Below are 6,899 nucleotides of genomic sequence, written 5' to 3'. Positions count from 1 at the left end.
ACACCTGTGATTCAAAGACACCGTGTCAGGTTGCTCCCATGAGCACCGTCAGGGGTGGCTGCTGTGGGGCAGGCGCTGGGTAGTCTGCCTGCAGAGCTAGTGTCGACTGTGTCTGGGTTCAGTTCAGTGGACGAGCAGATTCCAACCAGGCTATGGAAACCACCACACAACATGGTGCCTGGAAACAGAAGGGTGCGTTCAGCCGAGGGGCATCTGCCCTGCAGCTCCCCAGACACCCAGGAGCTGACTCGCTGGGAAGTCACATTGGGGCTCAGAACTCGCTGTAGGGCTAAACCTCACGCCTGCCTTTCACAGGATGACAAGGCCGCCTCCACCCACTCACCCACTGTCCCTCACAGGGCCACCGCAGAGCAAGATGACTGTGCCTTAGGCCCTCTGTCCACTGGCCAGGGCCAGCGCGGGCGGGCGTGTGGCTGCAGGGGGCAAGCTTCTTAGGACACCAAGTGCCGAGAAAATGTCTCACTGATGCCTGAAGGCTGTTAGGAAAGAGGCTCTCTAGAGTCCCAGAGGAAGCTAGGAGAACGAAGCCTCCCGGAGGAAACACAGGAAGCCGCTGTGGTGGGAGCCAGCCGTGGGCCAGGCCGCAGTGTGCCGAGACAACAACTGGCTCCTGTGGTGAGGGGTGGATGGTTGTGCAGTCGTCACCAATAGCCCTGGTGCAATTGCTCCCTCCATGGCCGATTCCCAGCTACACATGTCACATCAACTGTTGCAGGATTCCGGGATATTTAACAACAGGCTCTCTGGAGAGGTACAGCCGGTCCCAGCATGACACCCTCTCAGGACTCTGTCTTCTGAGGAAACCTTGTCCACAGAAATCTACAGCTGTAACGGAACTCCAGAGACGGTCCCTCCGCATGGCAGGGATCCGGTCACTGCAGTCAGCTTGCTGCAGGCCTACGGGAGTTCTGAGCCCCAACGTGTCCACTCCACCCATAGGAATCAAGCCTTCCTCCAAATGCTTGGTTCAGCCCATTGCACAGGGAGTGCCTGATACGTTCAAGATCCGTGCTCAGCCAGAAAGCTACACACTCAAGCTGAACTCATGCTCCCAGGAGCCCCCAGAGGCTGGGACATGCCCTCCCCACAGTCGGGGGGACAGGAGAAAGTGCATCCGTGCTGGAACGTCAAGCACCATGTGGCATGGGGAGGGGAAAAGGGGGCCAGGGGATGCAGGGCTTGGCCCTGGCGCAGATCTTGGATAACGGTCAGGCACCCGGCGGGGAGGACAAAGCAGAAGGGGCGTTTCTACGTGAATGAGAAGCTGAGCGGGCAAAGATACGATGGGGGTCCCAGCAAATGGGAATTAAGCTGTAGATTCGCGTGCGGAGCCTCAAACAGGCACGTGGGCACGTGGGTGGCCTCGCACGCTGGAGACCCCTCAGTGCCAGAAGAGGCAACTTCCACTGGCAGAGCCCTGCTGTGAGCTGCGCGCCAGGCCTTGCGGTTGCACACACCATCCCACACACCCTCAGGCTTTTCCGAGACATCCTCCAGGTGTCCCCAGAAAAGGCCCAGGAGACCAGGAGGTGGAGTTTTCAGGGGACAGGGCCAGGGCTCGTGGGCCTGTGGAGCCCCTGGGAAGCCCTGAGGAGGATGTGGGGGCTGCGAGTGGAAAGCTTCTGTAGGAGCACAAATCTTTGCCGAGCTCAGTGGAGCTGGGCCATGGATGTCACCTGTGATGTCACCTGTGGGTGGGTGTGTTCCCTGACACAGCCAGCCGCTCTCACAGCTGTCGCCTCGACCCAAAGTCCCTCCAGTTCCCCGCCTGCTGCCAGGCCGAGCCTCAGGGACTCTCGGGGAACCCGGCGTCATGGGCAGAAGGCACGTAACCATAACCTCTCGATGCATCATGGATTCCGAACGCACGTCAATTGATTGAGCAAGTAACTGCCGTGGCCACAAAGTACCAGGGGAGGATGGGAACGTGCCCAGATTTTCTGAAATAGATGTAAATTTTGCAGGTGGCCAAAGCAGGCAGCCGTGGGGCTGTGATAGGAAAGGCCACCCTCGCCACCAAGACCCTGCCGGCCTCACGTTCTGTTGTCGAAAGACACCTGCCTGCTTTGCGACTCCATCTCCACTGAAACGGCCCTGCAGGCATTTGCAGGGATCTCCACCGAAACGGCCCCTGCAGGCATTTGCAGGGATCGGTCCTTTTCCCTTGAGCACCTACTTTATTCCTCTCCCCAGAATCAGGAGGCGCAGCCCTGATCAATCTTGCCACTTACGCCAACCCACTGGTATTGTCACTTTTCAATCTCTTTAACATACATGCAGGAAGAAAGACAGCCAGTGTGGAACACAGTTCAGCAAGGCCAAAGAGGAGCAGTGGCCTCATCCCAGGACGTGCTGGGCAGGCACCACAGTGCCGGCGTCCCCACATCCAGGACAAAGCTGAGTGCAAGTGTCACTGTGAGGTGGCCTGTGTGATCCTGGCCCACTGACCCCCTCAGGTGAAAGAGAGCGGGAGACGCCTCTCAGCCGGGACTCAGACCACCAGCACGCAGCACCCAGTACCCACAGGTAAGCATGTGCACCTGAGTAGAGAGGAGACCTTGGTATAGAGGGGACAGTGATGTGACGGCCACCAAGTCCATGCTCTGACCCCCCCCCCCCCCAGCAGCAGGGGTGCCAGCCTCATTGTGGAGTATTGCAGCATGTGGGGAAATGATTTTATTTTCCTCATCACTGCTACCAGCTGGGCGCTAATGAGCACCCAGTTCTGGTTCCATTGGTGACATTTCAGTTCACACATCACTGTCATTTGGGGTGGATAAGTCCAAGCCACTTAAACCTCAGGCTCACATTGATTAGAAACTTCCCTCCAGTCCCAGTTTCAGGCTTCTGCTCTTTCCCGGACCATCAGGAGAAACGGCAACGGGAGAAGCAAAGAGAAGGCGTGGAGCCGAGAGGAGAAGGGAGGCCGTGCTCGTCAGGAAGGTTGGGAGCTTCCTGGAGGAGGGACACTCCCCCTTTTTCTTTGCTTTGAACTCTTGGTGATCTGTTACCCACGATGAGGGCACAATCTCCATGAGGGCAGGGGTGTGACCCAGGGGGGTCTCAACAATGAATGGGGAAGCCCTGGACCCCACAGTCCTGCCCTGGGCCAAGGCGCTTATGGCCCTTCCTCTGCCCTCAGGACCACCCCCCCCAGCATGTGCCCTTCACAAATGCGGTGCACTCCCCTTCATGTCTAGGCATCACCCCATCCCCTGCCATCTGGCCCACTGGCATGGCTATTGCAGTAAGCCTTCTGGAAAACTCTTCATTCGCCTCCCACTGCTTTGGATAAATGGCCAATGCCTCAATGGAGACAGACTCAGGGTTCCTGGTGGTCAAAGCACTAAGCCCCTCACACCCCGCCTGCCTCTGCCTGCACCTGCCACCCCCTGGCCCCGTGCAGCCATTCCTGGCGACACCCTCTCCCTGGGTCTTCATCTGTCCACCTGGTGTCTGCTCTCTGAGATGCCCCCCAACTTTTCATCAAGCCCCTGCTCCAACTTCAAGAGCTGCTGGCCCCCACTGCTCTGGGTTTGAGACCCCCGACCCCCTCCCACATACGCACACGCAAAGCCCCGTGCCCTGCACTGTCTCCTGCCTAGAGGGCGGGTGCAGAGCTGGGGGCTGTCTGCTGGATGTTCTGAGGCACCAGGGAGTTTGGGGCAAGTGAAAGACACTCATTCCGTGTTAATGAAATGAAGGAGTCAGTGAACAGAAAGCTGCAAAGCCGAGGCTGCATCTTCTCCTGGCCGGGATGCCCTCCCTCGGCTGCCTGCCTCCTTGGAGCTCCAGCCCTTGGTGCCGGCAGCCCTGGCTGGCACCTCCTCAACACCTTCTCATTCATTCTTGGTTCTCTCTGCACACACACCACTCCTCCAACGCGTTCATGTCCATCCTGTGCCTCCCCACAGACAGAAGCTTCCCTACATCCCAGACTCCTGAGCCCCAAGTCAGCACAGAGCAGGTGCTCAGGGGATACCTGCTGCATGCGTGGAACAGGAAGGCCTGTCCTCAAGCCTGCATGGAATGTGATGCAGGCCTGGCTCCCCCACCCTCTGTGGGAACAGGGGTGTGCAATAGTGGGACCAGGGCAACCGGAGCATTTGACGTGGGACGCAGAGACCAGGTGTGTGTCTGGTCTCCTAGAGCTGGGTGGGAATGGGGGATGACTGGGGAAACTGAGGCCCACCGCAGGCTCCCCTCACCCCCTGGTTATGGAGGAGCAAATCTGGCTCAAAATGCTATCCTCTGACACCCAGTCCAGCCCTCTGTCCTGTTTCTGAAGCAGGTGAACGACCTTCAGGCTGCAGTTCCCACTGCACCCACCCCAGTCCCGGCCACAACAATGGGATACAAGGAAGCCTCCTGCAGGCATCTGGGCTCTGACCCAACCAGAGACCAGGCCACGGCAGTCAAGGGTGAAGACGGCCCCACAGAGGCCCTGGAGCAGCATGGACTGGACTCATCACCTTCTTTCTTATGCCTCGTCCTGGGGCCAGAGTGGCCGGCATTGTTTGGTGTGATTTAACTTTCTCAGGGGCACCGGGCAGGGAACCCCTGGGAGAGTGATAAAGACTCAGTTTCCACCCTCGGAGAGCTTGCCTGCTAATAGAACCCCAGCAGCCAGGCCACCAGCAGCCCAGTCCTCTGCGGGACTTCAGACTTTTGTCACCCCGGGCTTTATACCCCAGACTCCCCTGGACAAAGCCCACCTGCTGTCCGGGTCGTGGCTACCTAGCAGCAGGGGAGCACGTGTACTAAACACCAGCAGAGCCAGGATGCCAGTCCCCTGAACGGACTTTGTTCAGTGCCCCCACCATACTGGAACCCTTTAGGGAAAGAAGAGAGGGAGCTCCCTGGAGGCTGTGGTTCTGTGGGCCTCTGCGATCCTAATCAACGCGACCAGTCCTGTTTGGAAGTCTCATCTAAAATCTTAGCGCCTATTTTGGAGGAATGGCAGAGAGTGACCCAGGAAGGGTCACATCCTATCTGGATCCTAAGACACACACAGACGGGGAGGACCAGAGTGCTCGAGGGGCCGGGGGCTGCTTACAGAGGGGTCTCAGATTCATCCTGAACCCGTCCCTCACAGCACAGGGTCGGCCAGTGGAGGAAGAGGCTCTGAAATCACAGTAAATGAAGTTAGCCACCTGCAAAATGGACTCCCCAAACACACACGTGCATGCACACACACAATGTGGAACACTTCGACATGTGATAGAGATGGGAGGGACCTCAGTAGCCCCAGGCCAACCCCAGAACCTTCTCGGCACCTGCTGTCTGGTCTTGACATGTCCACCTGAGGGTGGGCTTCCAGCCTGGGCAGCCTGGGCTTCCCGTTGCACCCCTTGGCCACTCTGGGTTGCTGGTGAACCTCAGCCTCCGCATGCAACCCTGCCTGTGAGTGAGTGGCGAGCCCAGCTCTGGAGCGTGGCTGTGGTTCATCCCAGGTGCCGGGCTCTGAGTTGCAAACCATGGAATGTGGAGTTAGGTCCGAGAGGGCGGTGGTCTCCCTGACCAGCCCCTGCCCTGCGGCCCAGGGACTGTCATCTCTCAGGAGGAAGGTGTGCATGGCCCCGGAGCTCATCAGGGAAAATCTTTTTCTTCCAGCATCTTTGCCTTTTTTCCCTTTGGGGTACCCAGCCACCGGCAGGGTCCATCCGCAGGGAAGCAGCTGAGGCTCCTCGCGCTGGATGTAGAACCAAGATGACAGAAAGGCCAGACACCGAAAACCCATCTACATGGTAATTGAAATATTTTTCCAATTTTTTTTTTTTTTTTGAGTTGTTGGAGTTCTGATTCCAGGCTGCAGAAAGGAAAGGCAGATTCTCATTTTCACTTGGCTCATCCCTGATTTGTACCACTGGGGGTTTTAATTTACAAGTCAAAGTTAATAAATGGAGTATGCACTCGATGATTTCAAGCGCCTCCCGACCTCCTTCCCAGCCTGCGAGACCCCGTGGCTCATCTCCTGGCGCTGGGGGGAGACTCAGTGGACTTCGAAGCTTAGTCTGCAAGGACCTCTCCCCATAACCCAAGGTTGTCATCCCTGCCCCTGAGAGCCCCTGCAGGGAGCCCGTGGCCTCTCCCTGTCTCCTCACAGATGGTTTTGGGTAAAATAAATAAAGCATGGATGGATTAGTTAAGAATAGAAGAGGAGGAACCTGGCTCAAGATGTTATCAACAGTAACAACCACCAGGGCTCTGAGTGCCATCCATCACTAAGCATGTCCAGTGCTCCATGGCCATTAAAAGAGCCCCCTGGGAGGGAAGGCACCTCAGTTCCAGCCTAGTGAGGTTGCTGCAGCCACAGAGCTCCACGAGGCTGAAGCCCATGTCTGCCCAGAGCCAGCCTCCATTTCCCAGCCCTTCTCTCCTCGAGGCATTTTCCAATCCTCTCTCATTCCCTGCTGTGAACCCCAAATATCTGAGACAGGTCTCAGTCAATTTAGAAAGTTTATTTTGCCAAAGGACGCCTGCCCATGACACAGCCTCAGGAAATCCTGATGACATGTGCCCAACGTGGTCAGGGCACAGCTTGGTTTTATGCATTTTAGGGAGACATGAGACATCAATTTATGTGAGATGTACATTGCTTCTGTCCAGACAGGTGGGATGACTGAAAGCGGGGAGGGGCTTCCAGGTCATAGGTAGATAAGAGACAAATGGTTGCAATCTTTTGAGTTGCTGATGAGCCTCTCCAAAGGAGGCAGTCAGATACGCATTCATCTCAGTGAGCAGAGGGAGGACTTTGAGTTCTGTCTGTCCTTTGTCTATAAGGAAATTTCTCGTGAGGGAGGTATGTAGCTTTTTTTTTTTTTTTTTTTAATCTCAGTAGCTATCTGTTTTAGGAATACAATGGGAGGCAAGTTTGC

General features: G+C 56.7%; 1 long non-coding RNA gene across 1 annotated transcript; it reads left to right on the top strand.

Annotated features, from left to right (window-relative positions):
- Positions 1-848: 848 nt before the first annotated feature.
- LOC141407819 (uncharacterized) lies at positions 849-5,938 on the top strand. Its single transcript, XR_012418605.1, has 2 exons — positions 849-2,547; positions 2,853-5,938. It is a non-coding gene; the product is annotated as an uncharacterized lncRNA (long non-coding RNA).
- Positions 5,939-6,899: the final 961 nt, after the last annotated feature.

Source organism: Macaca fascicularis, chromosome 10 (assembly GCF_037993035.2).
Source record: "Macaca fascicularis isolate 582-1 chromosome 10, T2T-MFA8v1.1".
In the NCBI taxonomy this organism is placed as follows: domain Eukaryota; kingdom Metazoa; phylum Chordata; class Mammalia; order Primates; family Cercopithecidae; genus Macaca; species Macaca fascicularis.
Note: the sequence above shows the minus strand (reverse complement) of the source record. Positions and strands in the feature narration are given on the sequence as shown.